The 17666-nt window shown below is 46.5% G+C and overlaps 1 protein-coding gene across 3 annotated transcripts in view; it reads left to right on the top strand.

Moving 5' to 3' along the window:
• Positions 1–17666, top strand: part of LOC126236972 (GMP synthase [glutamine-hydrolyzing]) — a 187011-nt gene that overhangs the window by 10222 nt on the left and 159123 nt on the right. The window lies entirely within an intron of this gene.

Below are 17666 nucleotides of genomic sequence, written 5' to 3'. Positions count from 1 at the left end.
AGCATCATAAATGGCACCCATCATTGGAACACCTCAGTACCTTTAAATGGCTCTGTGCCTGAGCCCGACGCCTTATTCGCCGACGGAAGCAGGAGTGCTGGGAACAGCATGTCTCCACCATTGGCATCCGTACCTCTCCATCGCAGATTTGGTGCACGATTAGGTGACTCTATGGGTATCAGACACCCGTCAGCATACCTAGGCTTTCCCTGAATGGAGCAGTCTGTACGAAATCATATATGATTGCAGAACGTTTAGCAGAGCATTATGCTCGGCATTATGCTTCTACGAATTACCCACTGGCCTTCCGCTCCCTGCAAGAGCAGTTGGAAAGTCGGAGCCTTTCACTCCATACGCGCCATCCCGAATCCATTCTGTGAGTGGGAATTCCACAGTGCCCTAGCCACTTGCCCTGATACATCTCCCGGGCTGGAGCGCATCCACTATCAGATGCTCAGACACCTCTCCAGCGACACCTCCTCGACCTTTTCAACCGTATCTGGATGGAGGGTGAGTTCCCCTCTCAGTGGTGAGAAAGCATTATCACTCCAGTATTGCAGCTAGGCAAGAACCCCCTGGAGGTGGACAGCTACCGCCACATTAGCCTCACCAACGTTATGTGCAAGTTGCTCGTACGCATGGTGAGCCGGAGGTTGAGTTGGCTACTTGAATCTCAGGGCCTTTTGGCTCTGTCCCAGGGTAGGTTCCGTAAGGGCCGCTCTGTCACCGATAATCTGGTCTGCCATTCACACGGCATTTGCCATCCGCATGGCATTTGCCCACCGTCAGCATCTGGTTGCCGTCTTCTTTGACATGCGGAAGGCGTACAATAAGACATGGCGACATCACATCCTCACCACGCTTCATGGGTGGGGTCTTAGGGGCCAGCTCCCGCTTTTTATTCAAAATTTTCTGTCGATTTGTTCCTTGCGCATGCGAGTTGGTTCCTCCCATAGCTCCTCCTGAGTCCAGGAGAACAGGGTCCTGCAAGGCTCTGTCTTGAGTGTCTGCCTCTTTTTAGTTGCTGTAAATGGGCTAGCTGCAGCTGTGGGAACGTCCATATCGGCTTCTTTGTATGCTGATGACTTGTGCCTGTACTATAGCTCCACTGGCATTGCAGTTGCTGAATGGTGGCTACAGGTCACTATCTGCAGGGCACAGTCTTGGACCGTCATGCACGGCTTCCAGTTCTCGGCTGCCAAGACCTGCGTCATGCATTTCTGCCAGCGTCACACTGTTCACACTGAGCCACAGCTTTATCTTGACGGTGAACCTCTTGCTGTGGTGGAGGTGCATTGGTTTTTGGGCTTGCTTTTTGATGCCTGGTTGACTTGGCTCCCTCATATTCGGCAGCTTAAACAAACGTTTTGGCACCATCTTAATGTTCTTCATTGCTTGAGTCACACCAGCTGGTGTGCCGATTGGTCTACACTTCTACGACTGTATCAGGCATTGATTCAGTTCCGCCTCGATTATGGGAGCCTGGCGTATGGTTCGGCATCGCCTTCCGCATTGCGGTTGCGTGACCCCATACTGCACTACGGGATCCAACTTGCAACTGGAGCTTCCCCCCCCCCCCCCCCCCCCCCCCTGCGGGTTCGGGGGTTAGAATAGGCCCGTGGTATTCCTGCCTGTCGTAAGAGGTGACTAAAAGGAGTCTCAAATGTTTCGGCCTTATGTGATGGTCCCCTCTCGGGTTTGACCTCCATCTTTCTAAATTATTCCGAAGAGCGAGCCAATTGGGGAAGGGCGCCTTACATGGTGCACTGTATCCGTCGTGCATTGAGACCTTTAGCCGGCTTTTTCGTCATTGCAATGGTGTCCCGCTCGTTTTCCATCTCTTGGGCGAGGATACGTCCCTGGGTGCGATGACCACGCTGCACTCTGCAGTGTTGCTTTTAACTGCGACGACGACCTTGGACATTTTTGCACCCAAGATCCAGCACGGTAGCCAGTCCGTTGTGGTGGGGCCGCCATGTACCCTGTTGGTTGTAACCCCCTGACAACACTGGGATCGCTCTACTGATGCCTGCGCCGTTAACTCCCCACGTATGCCAAGGAGTAGATGCCCATCTCCCTGGGGCATCAGGACTCCCGGCAATGGCCATCCTGCCAGGTGGCTATTGCTGCGGCTGGGTGGCGCCCGTGGGGAGGGCCCTTGGTCGGAGTAGGTGGCATCAGGGCGGATGACCCACAATGAAGCGTGGTACATCATCTCTCGCTGGCGGCCAGCCACCAGCAGTCTCTAAGCGTTCGAGGGCTCATTTTAAAGCTAACGTTTATGACCCCAAATCGTTCCCATCCCTGGCCACACCGTGGGAGGAATGAAAGGCAATGAATGACAGTGACGTGTATTCGCCCAGGTATCTCGTCTGTACCAGAGCTGATGGGGACTCGTTTCTATCCTTCAAGCCTCAGTTCTTTGTAGAGCATTTAGAGGACAAGTTTGGGGAGGTGGAGGGCTTGTCCAAAATGCGCTCTGGGTCAGTTTTGATAAAGACGGCATCCTCTGCCTAGTCACGCAGGTTACTTGCTTGTGACAAGTTGGGGGGATGTTCAGGTTACCATCACCCCACATAAGAGTTTAAATATGGTCCAGGGTGTTATTTTCCATAGGGACCTCCTTTTGCAGTCTGATGACGAGCTGCGCGCCAATTTAGAGTGCCGGGGTGGTCATTTCGACCGGCGTGTTCATCGGGGTCCGAGGGACAATCACGTAGCTACCGGTGCCTTCATCTTGGCCTTCGAAGGTGATACCTTACCAGAGAAGGTCAAGGTGATGGTCTACCGGTGTGACGACAAACCCTATATCCCTCCCCCGATGTGGTGCTTTAAGTGCTGGAAGTTCGGTCACATGTCCTCTCGCTGTACTTCTAGCCTCACATGTCGAGATTGTGGACACCCATCTCATCCCGATACTCCATGTGCTCCGCCCTCCCGTCTGTGTCAACTGTTGGGAGCCTCATTCCCCTTGCTTGCCGGACTGCAGTATCTCACAGAAAGAACGCAAAATCATGGAATATAAGACCCTGGACCAACTGACTTACACCGAGGCTAAGCGGAAATTTGAACGGCTACATCCCGTGCGCATGATGTCAGCTTATGCCTCCACTGTCACTCCTGCTCCAGCTCCTTCAGCTGCAAGATATACAGTCAGCTCTCAGAGTCAGAGGACCTCACCTGCCCCCTTGACGATGGGGGCCCCTTCTCCCGCTGTTGCTCCCACACCATCTACCTCGGGAGCAGCACCCACTAAACCACCGGGGACACCAGTCCCCACTTCTAAGCCGGAGAAGCGTAAGTCTTCTTCGGCTTCTCTCGCTCGGAAGGGATCCCTTGGGTCACTCCCTTCCCAGGTTGCTACCAGCGGCACAGCAGACACCAACCAGTGGCTGAAGAAGCCACAGGTCGCTGGTCGACGGGCTTCGCGATCCTCGTCGGTCCCAGAGACTGACTCCAATAAGCCCTCTCAACAACGGCAACCAAAGGAACAGTGAGAGAAAACGACTTTGAAGACCCGTAAGTCCAAGACACCTGCGGTGGCACCTACTCCACCGAAGGAACAGTGAGAGAAAACGACTTTGAAGACCCGTAAGTCCAAGACACCTGCGGTGGCACCTACTCCACCGCTATCTAAAAGCTCTGCGTCTGAGGATGAGGTGGAGATCCTTACGTCCGCTGAGGACCTCGATCTCGCCGATCCCTCAGACGCAATGGATCGCACTTGCACGGGTGCTCCATCGGAGGCAGCAGGTGACCCATCGGCGTAATCTGCCTTCCCAGTCCCGTCACGCCTTTCTCCGCAATGGACAATACCATCCTCCAGTGGAACTGCAGCAGTTTCTTCCACCATCTAGCTGAGCTCCGCCAACTTATCAGCCTTCACCCTTTCTTCTGCGTTGCTCTTCAGGAAACTTGGTTTCCAGCAATGCGAACCCCCGCCCTCCGTGGCTATCGGGGTTATTATAAGAACTGGGCAGCATATGAAAGGGTGTCTGCCTCTATGTCCTTCACACTCTGCACAGCGAGTCTGTCCCTCTCCAAACACCTTTAGAGGCTGTCGCTGTCCGGGTGTGGACGCCACAGGCTGTTACCGTCTGCAGTCTTTACCTTCCACCGGATGGTGATGTCTCGCAGCATGTCCTGGCTGCGCTGATAGCCCAATTGCCGCCACCTTTCTTGCTATTGGGTGACTTCAACGCCCATAGCCCTCTGTGGGGTGGGTCAGTGGCAACAGGTCGAGGCGCCACCGTTGAGCATTTATTGTCGCAGCTCGATCTCTCGATTTTAAATGATGGTGCCTTCACACACTTCAGTGTGGCGCATGGCACATACTCCGCCATTGACCTTTCAATCTGTAGCCCTAGCCTTTTACCGTCTGTCCAATGGAGTGTGCATGACGACCTGTGTGGTAGTGACCACTTTCCGATCTTTCTGTCACTACCACAGCGTCACTCTTCTGGGCGCCCTAGCAGGTGGGCTATGAATAAGGCTGACTGGGACTTGTTCTCCTCCACTGCCGCTATTGAGCCTCTCTCTAATGATGACATTGATGCGGTGGTTCAATCGGTCACCACCGGCATCGTTACTGCCGCCGAATCTGCCATTCCCCGTTCCTCTGGGTCCCCTGGCGGCGGACTGTGCCTTGGTGGTCGCCTGAGATCGCTGCAGCGATTAAAGATCGCTGGCAGGCACTACAGCGTCACAAGCGACATCCCTGCATTGAACACCTCATCACCTTCAAACGGCTGCGTGCGCGGGCCCGCCGCCTTATCCGCCAAAGCAAGCAGGAGTGCTGGGAGCGGTATGTGTCCACCATTGGCCTCCATGTCTCTCCATCGCAGGTCTGGGCCAAGATCCGACGCCTCTATGGCTATCGGACCCCTGTCAGCATCCCTGCGCTCTCACTGAATGGAGCAGTTTGTACAGACTCCGGCGAAATTGCCAACAGCTTGGCAGAGCATTTTGCTCTTACTTCCGCTTCTTCCAATTACCCACTGGCCTTCCGCTCCATTAAAGAGCGGATGGACTGTCGGAGCCTTTCTTTTCGCACCCACCATCCAGAATCTTACAATGCTCCATTCAGTGAGTGGGAATTTCGCAGTGCCCTAGCCGCTTGCCCTGATACCGCTCCTGTGCCAGATGGCATCCACTGTCAGATGCTGAAACACCTTTCAGTGGACTGCCAGCGGCGCCTCCTCGATCTTTACAACCGTCTTTGGGTCGAGGGGGAGTTTCCGTCGCAATGGCGGGAAAGCATTGTCATCCCCGTTTTGAAACCTGGAAAGAACCCTCTGGAGGTGGATAGCTACCGTCCCATTAGCCTCACCAACGTTCTTTGCAAGTTGCTTGAACGGATGGTGAGCCGGCGCTTGAATTGGGTACTGGGGTCTCAGGGCCTTCTGGCTCCGTCTCAGGGTGGGTTCCGTAAAGGCCGCTCCACCACCGACAATCTGGTGAACCTGGAGTCGGCCATCCGTACTGCCTTTGCCCGCCGTCAGCACCTGGTCGCTGTCTTTTTCGACATGCGGAAGGCGTACAATACGACATGGCGTCATCACATCCTTTCTACGCCTCATGGGTGGGGTCTTCGGGATCCTCTGCTGATTTTTATCCGCAATTTTCTGTCGTATCGTACCTTCCGTGTGCAAGTCGCGGCCTCGTATAGTTCCTCCCACGTCCAGGAGAAGGGTGTGCCACAGGGTTCTGTTTTAAGTGTCTGCCTGTTTTTAATAGCCATTAACGGGCTCGCTGCAGCCGTGGGAAATTCTGTCTCCGCTTCCCTGTATGCTGACGACTTCTGCCTTTACTACAGCTCTACTGGCATTGCAGCTGTTGAACGTCAGCTACAGGGCGCTATCCGCAAGGCGCAGTCTTGGGCTGTAGCGCATGGTTTTCAGTTTTCGGCTGCCAAGACCCGCGTTATGCATTTCTGCCGGCGCCGAACAGTCCATCCTGATCCGCGGCTTTATCTTGCCGACGAACTCCTTGCTGTGGTGGAGACCTACAGGTTTTTGGGTGTAGTTTTTGATGCCCGGCTGACTTGGCTGCCTCAGATTCGGCAGCTTAAACAGGTGTGTTGGCGGCATCTAAATGCTCTGAGATGCTTGAGCCACACCCGCTGGGGCGCCGACCGATCTATCCTGATACGGCTCTACCAGGCGTTAATTCAGTTTCGTCTGGATTATGGGAGCCTGGCTTATGGCTCAGCATCCCCATCTGCGCTGCGGGTACTGGACCCAATCCTCCACAGCGGCATACGGCTTGCCACTGGTGCTTTTCGCACCAGCCCTGTGGACAGCATACTAGTGGAGGCAGGTGTACCTCCCCTGCGGTTACGGCGCCAACGTTTGCTGGCCGCTTATGCTGCCCATGTTTTAAGCTTGCCCGGGCATCCAAACTATCGTCTCCTGTTCCCGCGATCGGTCGTCCATCTGCCAGAACGTCGGCCCCGGTCTGGTTGTACAATCGCAGTCCGCGTCAAAGAGCTTCTCTCCGGGCTTCGGGTTTTCACTGTTCCACCTCCTTTCCGGGCCACTTTGCGTACACCCCCATGGTGTGTTCCTCGCCCTTGCCTTCGGCTCGACTTGGCACAGGGCCCGAAGGACTCAGTCCCTCCAGAGGCCTTCCGCCGCCACTTTTATTCCATCCTGGCCACGTATCAGGGCTTCGGCATTGTTTACACTGACGGTTCGATGGTTGCTGGTCGTGTCGGGTATGCGCTCACTCTAGGGGACCATTCCGAACAACGTTCCTTGCAGGATGGCTGCAGCGTTTACACTGCTGAGCTGGTCGCCATCTTTCGTGCCCTAGAGTATATCCGCTCCTGCTTAGGTGAGTCCTTCGTTAACTGTAGCGATTCCCTGAGCGGTTTACGAGCTCTCGACCAGTGTTTCCCTCGTTCTCGTCTGGTGATGGCTATCCAAGAGTCCCTTCATACTCTTGCCTGTTGCGGCTGCTCTTTGGTCTTTGTGTGGACCTCGGGTCATGTCGGTATCCCGGGCAATGAACATGTTGACCGCCTGGCGAAAGAGGCCACGAGTAAACCACCTCTGGATGTTGGCCTCCAAGAGACTGATTTGTGGGCAGTCCTCCACCGAAAAGTTTTTGCGCTTTGGGACGCTGAATGGCGCAATCGGATCACGCCCAATAAACTCCGTGCCATTAAGGAGACGACGACTGTGTGGCGATCATCCATGCGAGCCAACCGCAGGGACTCAGTCGTCCTTTGTCGGCTCCGCATTGGCCACTCCCGGCTGACACACAGTTATTTACTGCGCTGGGAGGACCCTCCTCTATGTCGCTGTGGGGCGGCTTTGACAGTGGCCCACATTTTGTTGGCCTGCCCCCTTTTAGCTGTGGTCAGGCAGACATTTGCGCTGCCTGATACGCTCCCTGCCCTTTTATCTGATGACCCTGTTATGGCTGGCTTAGTTTTACGTTTTATTCGGGCAGGGGGTTTTTATCGTTTACTCTGAGTGTTTGTTCTGTTCTTTTGTGTTGATTCTGGCCATTGGCCTACGATTTTACGCTGAGTTTTTAATGTGTTCTCGGTGGTTGGCTTTTCCTTTTTATCTCTATGGTCGGCCAACCACCGTCACACTCTGTGTGATTTTAATTTGTTTTGTCTGATCTCTGTAGGAGTATTTCTTGTCCTGTGTCGTCTGACGTCTTTCCTGCTGTTCGTTTTTATTCTCATTGGGTGGTTTTAATTTTCTGGAAAAAGGGACCGATGACCGTCGCAGTCTGGTCCCTTTAACCCCCCAAACCAACCAACCAACCAACCAACCTGGAGCTTTCCGCACAAGCCCTGTAAATAGCCTACTTGTGGAGGCTGATGTCCCTCCATTGCAAATCCGGTGCCAACGACTTGGCAGCTTGTGCTGGGTGTTTGTAATTTGCCTGGGCATTCAAATTACCATCTCCTGTTCCCCAACTCGGTTGTCCATCTTCCAGAACGGTTGCCCCGGTCAGGTTGTATGATCGCAGTTCGCATCTGAGCTCTTCTTTCTGGGCTTGAGTTTTTCCCTCTCCCACCTATTTTCCGGGCCCATATACATATACCCCCGTGGTGTGTGCCCCGTCTATGCCGTGGGCTGTATTTGGCACAGGGCCCGAAGGGCTCGGTCCCTCCTGAGGCCCTCCGCCGCCGCTTTCTTTCCATCCTTCCCACGTTTCACAGCTCTGACACGGTCTGTACCGATGGTTCGATGGTTGCTGGTCAAGTTGGTTATGCTCTTACTCTTGGAGATAATTCTGAACAACGCTCATTGCCGGCTGCCGAGCTGGTTGCCATCTCTCGCGCCCTAGAGTATATCCGCTCCTGCTCAGATGAGTCCTTTGTTATCTGTAGTCACTCCATGAGTGGTTTACGAGCTATCAACCAGTGTTTTCCTTGCTCTCATCTGGTGATGGTTATTCAGGAGTCCATCCATACTCTTGCCCGTAGTGGCTGCTCCATGGTTTTTATGTGAACCGCGTGTCCTGTCGTCATCCCGGGTAATAAACTTGTCTACACACTGGCCAAACATACTGTCGGTGAACCGGCTTTGGAGATTGGCCTTTTGGAGTGTGATCTCCGTTCAGTTTTGCCGCAGAAGGTCCTTGGTACCTGGGGTGACGAATGGCGCACCCTGCCTTCACCCAACAAACTTCGGATCATCAAGGAGACTACCAGTGTGTGGCGCTCCTCCTTGCGGGCCTCTCGCAAGGACTCTGTTGTACTCTGCCGGCTGCGTGTTTGCCACACCTTGATAACGCACGGTTATTTATTGTGCTGCGAGGACCCACCTCTGTCACTGTGGTTCAGCATTGGCGGTGGTCCACATTTCGTTGGTCTGTCCACTTTTAACTGCACTCAGCCACAAGTTTACGCTGCCTGATACGCTCCCTGCACTTTTAACAGATGATGCTGCCATGACAGGCTTAGTTTTGAGTTTTATTCGTGCAGGGGGCTTTTATTGCTTGATCTTAGGGTTTGTCTCTTTCTTTTGTGTTGAGTCTGGCCTTTGGCCTATGGTTTTAGATTGGGCTTTTTAGTGTCTCTCTTGATGGTTGGCTTTCCCTTTTTTGTTTCCATGGTCGGCCAACCACTGTAATACTCTGTGTATTTGTAATTCCTCTTTTCTGGTCTTTGTCTATGGCTTTGTTGTTCTGTGTCATCCCTTGTCGTCGCCGTTGATTGTTTTTGTTCCTTGTGGGTGTTTCATGATCATGGAAAAAGGGACTGGCGGCCTTTGTAGTCTGGTCCCTTCAACCCCCCTGAACCAACCAGTATTCCATAATGTCGCTGTTCTGCCTGAGGCATAAATTATCTTTAGTGGATGTGTGCAGTTCCATGTACGAGGAGTTGCTGCTTTGTTTGAGCTCAACCATTCCTTTCTTTTCCTTATGTTAGCATAAAGACACCATTTCTAGTCACGAGTAATGATACAGTATAGTGATAGTTGGTGTTTTTCCTGAGCCAATTGATGACTAGCAAGCAGAGATGCACATAAAGCCACCAGTTGATCTTGGTTTTTTTGGCGTAAAATGTGCGGTATTCATACACTTGAATTTTGAACCTTTACCATTGTGTGCAAATGTTGCACGATAGGTGAACGGTCACAGTTCATCAAGTTGCCCTTCCTTGAGTACACTGACATGGAACATTTAAACTATCTTCATCCAACCCTGAAGGGCCTCCTGAATATGAAGCATTACTACTAGTGTCAAAATGATATTCCTGAAAATGAGAAAAACATTTTCTTGTTGTGTTCTGTCAAATGACATTATTCCCACACATGGTGCGAACATTTCTGGGTGCCTCCACTGTTGTCGCCCCCTATTAAACTCAAACAGAAGAATATGTCTTAAATGTTCAGATTACTCCACTTTGGCACTCCATTTTTGATCATTCACAGCTCCACTAGCTATCTAAAAATGACAGAATGGCGATACATAAACTCAAATGGCAACAGTGATCTGCAAATAAAAAAGACTGTCAATAGATGAACCCATAACAACTGCAATACCAACATGCAAAACAAAAACACTATGAACTTATGCATTGACCTAATAGATAATTCTCCTCTCCAATCCCAGTTAACACTTTCCAATCCTAGTTAACACTTCATTAAAACTAGTCATGCCACAATAGCAGACTCACTTTAAGTGAGTAAATAAAGCAGAGTGAGGAAATTGCAGTTGCTTTCTAAATGTAAATGTTGCATTCGTATCACTATAGGAAGAAAAATATTGATGAATGACAGTAAGTACTCCACATAATACTTATAATTTTTTACCAGAAATGATTTGGAAAATGGTGCATGTCATTCATTTTGGTTGCTGAGGTGAATGTGACATAAGCTTTAAATTTTTGTTAAGAGTCAAGGCTTCTTACCAAAATAGTAAAGAGGAGGTTTCAGCATGTTTCAGAATGGGTAGCTCATTCATTTTTTCCACTTGTCTTGCAGCCCGTTTTTTGCAAAAACATTGAATACTGAATTCCAGAATGCCCAGAACTATTAAAGTAGTTCTTCCAGCAAAAGTCAAAGCACTGGATGAAACCATTTTGAGACTGTGGCTCATATTGCAACTTGTGATATCCTTCACTTAAGTTTTTACATTATACCAACATGTTTACAACTGATAGAGTAGGCTGAAACAGTCAGCTGTGCATACAGTGTTTCACATGAGTGCTGAAACTGTGCTTTCAGCAATTCTGTAAAATTCTAGGCTTTTACTGCTTATATTTGAATCATGCGGTTGAAAGTGCAGGGTGACACTTAATGACTCAAAAGTACATTATGCCCTAGAGGTGTTTCAGATTTGGTCGCACATTGACTAGTCAGAATAATACAAGGGGCATTCAATAAGTAATGCAACACTTTTTCTTGGCCGATTTTGGTTGAAAAAAATGTGGAATTTGTTGTGGCACAGCATGGAGTATCTGCACTTCAGCTCCTATAGTTCCATAAGATACCAACACTTGGCGGTGCTGTATGTAGCCTCCAAAATGATGCCTATAATGGAGGTATGTTCCAAGCAGAGAGCTGTTATTGAGTTTCTTTTGGCAGAAAACCAGAATGTTGCAGATAGTCATAGGCACGTGCAGAATGTCTGCCTGTGAACAAAAGCATGATGAGTTGTTAGGCGAGGCATCTGTCACATCGCAACAAGGTCGTGCAAACTTGTCCTGTCTCCTGTGTGCCAGCCAGCTGCACACAGCTGTGACTCCTGCAATGTTGGAATATGCAGACACACTCATTCGAGGTGAACTGTGGATCACAAACAGACACCTTGCTGCTCATCTGGAAGTATCTGTTGGTAGGGTTGACACATTTGTCCACTAGTTGGGGTGCTCAAATGTGTGCGCCCACTGGCTCTCTGCCACCTAACAGAAGACCTTGAAGAACAACGAAGGACCATCTGTGGGGAATTACATGCACTTTACGAGGCTAATTGTGACAATTTTTCTGTCAAACACCATCACAGGTGATGAAACATAGGTTCATGACTTCGAGCTGAAAACAAAATGGTAATCCGTGGAATGGTGCCACACAATGAAGGACAGTTCAAGTCCACATATTCAGCTAGTAAAGTCATGGCGCCAGTTTTGTGGGACTGAAGAGTTTATTCTGTTCAATGTCCTCCTTCATGGTGCAATGACGAACTCTGAAGTGTATTGTGCTACCTTCAGGGAACTGGAGAAACAACTTCAGCTTGTTCGTTGCCACAAAAAATGCAAATGAACTGTTCTTCTCCATGATAATGCAAGCCCCACACTTCGTTGGATTGTTCATCATTCACCCTACAGCCTGGATCTCACACCTTCAGACTCCCATCTGTTTGGCCCAATGAAACATGCGCTCCGTGGGAATCTGTACGTGAATGATTGGGAGATTATTGATGCAGCAAGACGTCGGCTCCGACGTAGACAAGTAGAGTGGTACTGTGTGGGCATACAGGTCCCCCCCAGTAAGGGGGCATAAGGCCATCACATTGAACGGAGATTAGGATGATAATTAGGGTTTTGTATCCAAAAGAGTGAGAGATAATATGGTGCACTGGAATTCTTAATAAAACCAACCAACCTTTCAGAATAAAAGTGTTGTGTTACTTATTGAATGCCTGTTATACAACAGCATATGGGTCCATTGTAATGGTATTAGAACCCCAAGGTGTTTGGTGGTATTAATCTGCTGTGTAGTTTGAAGAACTTATGGAAAGTGGTGGGATCACATAATACTTAGTATTTAGAGGTTGTTAAAACCAGAAATTGACAACAGTGACATATTTGAAATAAATCTAAGTGTTCACCAAAAACACATTCACACGGGAGTTAAGTAACATATTTGTGACAGTGTACAAGGAATTTGTATAAACTGTGATCTTTATTAAAGAGCATAAAAATGATTTGGGACTCGTTAACTACAAACAACTGGCTTAAAGGTGTAGTTGAATTCTTGCACCAAGCACTGAACTCATCTGCAGAAGTAACTGACAATTTCAGAAGATACCTCAATTGTCTAGTATGTGTGTTTCTCTGTCATGCTATCAACAGGCACAGATTTGACCACCTCATAGTAAATAAAGAAAATCATAATCTAATCAGCATTAGAGACTAAACTTTTGAAGGATCTGTTAAAATTTTTTGAAAACTGGTAATTTGGGAGTCTGCCCGGGTTTATATTAGATTTATTGTTGATGAGGACTTTGGCGTCTTTAAGGGGAGCCTGAACGATGAAAATGACAAAAATTAACGTTTTTTGGTTTTTCATTATAAAATTATTTGGTGTTTTCTGAGTAAAACAAATAAAGTTTCACCCTTATAAGTGAATTCTAAGTGCGTTTTTTATCGCTGCAAAGTTGACGCGCCGCATAAACGGTTGTAGCGACTTGGTGTGTCACCTCTGACGGCACCGCTCACTGGTTGCAAGCAGGGTATCTTTCTGGAATTAGACAGTGTTTTGTTTTCCAACGTTGTATGGCTTTATCTCTGTGACAAGTGACTGTTCGTATCAGTAAACATAAATGCTATACCGTGTGTGTTGACTTGTAGAGTTTGCTTTGTGTTGTTTAGCTGTTCAATTTTGCATATTTGACGAATTTTGCTCATACGTATTTGCTTTGTGGATATCAGTAGGCCCCGTTTCAGCAATCGAGTGTTTAAGAAAAGTCACAATGAGTGGAAGAAGAAATATTTTGTTTCGAAGGGATATGCTGCTCAGGCTGCTTCACTGACTACTCCAAATCAGTCTGATAGAACTACTTCCAGCAAGAAACTTTGTGACAGCAAAGAAAAATTTGAAAACTATGAAAGTGACAGTAATGATGTGAATGAAATAATTAACATATCCTTGCTCTCTAATATTTTGAAACATAACGTATTATGCCAAATTTGCAAAGAAAGAGGACTGGAATTGAAAATAACTTCATACACTGGTTTGGCATGTAAAATGTTATTGAAGTGTAACAAATGTGTTGCAGAAGTTTCGTTTTCTAATTCTAATAGTATTCCTCGTAGTGGTAATAGTGGAAAGAGGATGTATTATACAAATGTTAGGCTAGTGTATGGCTTGCGTTGCATTGGCAAGGGCAGTGCTGCAGGGACAATGTTATGTGGAATTATGAACTTTCCAAAACCACCAACCAAGTTTAGATTTTATAATGAATTCGTGGGATCTTCTGCTGAAGATATTGCTCAAGCAACACTGAAGAAAGCAGTTGAAGAAGCTGTGACAGATAATGGGAATTGTAGAGATTTAACTGTTGCTTTAGATGGATCATGGCAACGTAGAGGTCATAAATTTCTAAATGTAGTTGTGACAGCTACCGGTGGAGACAGTTGCAAAGTAATTGCTGTTGCTATTCTGTCAAAACATTTTAGATGTAAGGGCAATACCAAGGACGAACATAGTGAAAGTTGTGAAGCAAATTTTCATGACACGAGTGGAGCGATGGAAGTAGAGGGAGTGAAAACAATTTTTTCCAGATCACAGGAGTGGTATAATGTATGATACGCTAACTATCTAGGAGATGTTGATTCTAAGGGATATAAAGCTGTAGAGGAATTCAAACCTTATGGCAATGAAATTCACATTAAAAACAGGAGTGCATTGGACATGCGCAGAAGCACATGGGGGCTCGCTTGCGCAAACTAAAGCAGACATTAGGTTCTCGGAAGCTTAGTGGTGGTAAGACCCTTGGAGGAAGAGGAAGATTGACCGATGAAGCAATTGATAGATTGCAGGTGTATTATGGGTGTGCAATTAGGCAAAATACAAGAAGCATTGAGCATATGAGGAGAGCAGTATGGGCATTATTTTTTCATACTGTATCAACAAATGAGCACCCACAACATGCACTGTGCCCCATAGGTGATAACTCGTGGTGTAAGTACCTATCAGGAAAGAAATATGCCCATAAAACAGTTTGCCAAATGCTGTAATGGGTGTAATTAAGCCCATATTCAGAGATTTATCACAGCCAAGTTTATTGGAAAAGTGTTTATATGGGGAAACACAAAATCCAAATGAAAGTGAAAATAATTTAATTTGGATTTGGGTTCCCAAAAGAGTGTTTGTACAGATAAAAAAATTGCATTTTGGAGTGTATGATGCAGTGGCAACATATAATGAAGGAAGCATCAAATGTGATGTGCTGAAACATTTAGGTTTCCAACCAGTACACAACACCATTTCCACAATCTGCCTAATTGTGATGAAAGACTAAGAGGTGCAGGAAGAAGAGACAAAAGCCTTCAACATGCAGCGATAAGGAAGAAAAGACTAGTGAAAAGGAAACTAACACTGGCAAAAGAAGAGGATGCTGATAATCCATCATATGGGGCAGGAATGTATTAAAAAACTTTGGAAGCCATTTCCCATAACTTTAAAATTTTCATCTTTGAGGAACATTTTCTCAAAAACTGCTAACAGTATATCAATGAAATTTATACACAGTATTGTTTACTTCTTTTCCTTCATTTTTATAACAAATTGTAAAAAAAAAAAATTGTATAGTTCAAGAGTTATAGAAGAAAAAGTACAAAATTTTAGAGGAAAAAAGGCGCCTGTTTAAAAAAATTGTAAAACAAAAACCAATAAATATTTCTTAACATGGCTTTATAACTTTGTAGAGAAATATTCACTGAACACGTGGTCCAAAATTCAGAGCAATATGTTTAATGGTTTTAGAAAAAATGTTCCTTCTATTTGCTAAAATTAACATGAAGGAGATGGATCGTTCCGGCTCCCATTAAGGATGTTTGCATAGATTATAATTTGTGATTGTGATGCAGTTGTAGCTGGTATGGTCACCAAAGTGTGGAGGGCAACACAAATAAGCAGAAAAGTGTGATGATAGACAGCGTAATTTCTCAGGGAAGAACAAGAATAATTACCCTTTACAAACAATTTTCATTTTGAATATATCAAAATCAACAGCAATATGAAGTTAAAATAACAATAAATAATACAGGTGCAAGGAAAACTGTTGATACACGGTCAACTAACCACCTCAGATTGTGTACTTTTTGTGTAACTAAGCATACTAAGTGAAGAATAACTTGGGTAGAAATACCTCTTCATAATACTGAGAACTGAGTAACTTATCTATCCTGCACACATGCATGATCGCTTGCTATCCCTGCCCCCCCCCTCCCCCCCCACACAACACACACAGAAAAAGAACTATAAACCTGTGAGTAGGTATATGTTGATTACCAGAAGGACAGTGGAGGAAGTGTTGAGTAAGAAGTAAGGGCCACACCAAAAACCCGTTTGAAACTTCTTTGTAAATCCTGTAAGAATCATGTTCATGTATTTAGGCTGTCAGGCACAAAAATTAATAATAGATTGAAAAATCAGCCAACCAGTTACAAATAAAGGTTTATTAAATCTTGACTATGTTTTCAATATTTGTAAAAATATCTTCTTCGGAAGTATTGGCCTCATTACATCAGATGATGTGCCTTTGATAGTAAGCCTCAGTCTCTGACATAATGTACATGTAACTTATGCAAATATTTTATCTTGTGATCCCTGTTGCATCATGGGATGTAATAAGACCAATACTTCTGAAGAAGATATTTTTACAAATATCGAAACCATGGTAAGAGGATAATAAACCTTTATTCGTAACTGGTTGGCTGATTTTTCAATGTATTTTGAATTACACAGTTGCTGTTTCACAGCCAGGTTTAAGATTTTTACAAAAATTAATGTCCTGAACATTATTATTATAGGATTCAGTGTCAATTCCGGGATTAAGAGGAGGGGATGGATAGGGTGGGGATTATGTTAAAGATGTCTTCCACTTTTATATTCAGGAGTATCCCTTTCTCCATATTATTTCTATTATAGAATATTCTTGCAATCCTTATTGTATTGTGTGCCAGATTTTAAAGTTTTTGTGCTGTCAGGTATAGTAAGTACATAATCATTTTTATATCAGAATTCTTAAATTTGTCATACATTGTGGATCTCACACCCCATCTTAGCCAGTTTGGCAGGTTTTAGAGAGACGTACAAAAATGAGAGGGGCGGTTAACAGAATAATAAACATGGTAAAGGAAATTTCTTCTGAAGCATCAAGGCAGGAAAAGTAGATAGTGGAGAAACTCCTCAGCCTACCATTGAGGTGGTATGTATCCCCAGAACATGTACAATACTCAACGCCAAAAATCTAATGCAGTAGCCAGTCCAATATGGTGGGGTCATCATGTACTCTTTCTACTGTAGCCCCCTGACACTGCTGGGCTCACATGAATGATGCCTGTGTTGCCATTGTGTTGCTCTCCCCACATAAGCTGAAGAGTAGTGGTGTCATGGTAGACACATAACAAATTAAAAGGATTCAACTTCACCATATAATGGCCTTGTAGAACTGCTCGGGATGCCTCAGCCTTCAGTTTCCATAGCCACACTGCGGGACAAGGGACACTTCAGGAAAAGAGGAATCAGACAGTTTGCTCAATATGTAGTTTACACTAGGAGAGATGGTGATTCCTTCATGACAGTGAAACATATGGCTTTTTTTTTTTTGGGGGGGGGGGGAGGACATTAGAGATAAGTTTGGCAAAGCAGCTGTTATAGAAAAAATGTGAAATAGATCCTTATTGATGAAAGCAGTAACTAAAACACAAGCTCAGACACTCTGAGCTTCTTCTAAGCATTACCCCTTATAAATGCCTGAATGCAACCTCTGACAAAGTTTGGTGAATAGCCCTGTACAATTAACGTAGATGAACTATGAACTAGTTACCTTGCTGTCCATTGAAATAGTCACCTCCCATAACTATGCATTGCTGAGTTCTGCGATACGTGGCCTAGAAACTTTGCAAAAAGTCTTCCTTTGAGATGGTGTTCAAAAGCCGTGTCACATTTCGTTGGATGCCAGGAATATCGTCAAATCTCTTTCCTTTCAAAGCGAGTTTAAGTCAAGGGTATAGGGAGAAGTCTGGAGGGTTGAGATCTGGCGAGTATGGTGGATGTTCAAGTTGCACCACCCTGTCTTTTGCCAGGAAATGTTTGACGATATTGGCTGTGTGTGGCAAGCATTGTCATTAGCAGAAAACACGGAAACCTTGTTGTGGGAACTGGGGTCGTGCTCTGTATGGATGTTGCATGGAACTGGTCAAAATTTCAACTTACCGTGCAACGCTCAATGTTGTTCCCTGAGGT

The sequence above is a fragment of the Schistocerca nitens genome, chromosome 2 (assembly GCF_023898315.1).
Source record: "Schistocerca nitens isolate TAMUIC-IGC-003100 chromosome 2, iqSchNite1.1, whole genome shotgun sequence".
NCBI classification, from domain to species: Eukaryota; Metazoa; Arthropoda; class Insecta; order Orthoptera; family Acrididae; genus Schistocerca; species Schistocerca nitens.
This window is presented reverse-complemented; position numbering and strand designations above follow the sequence as displayed.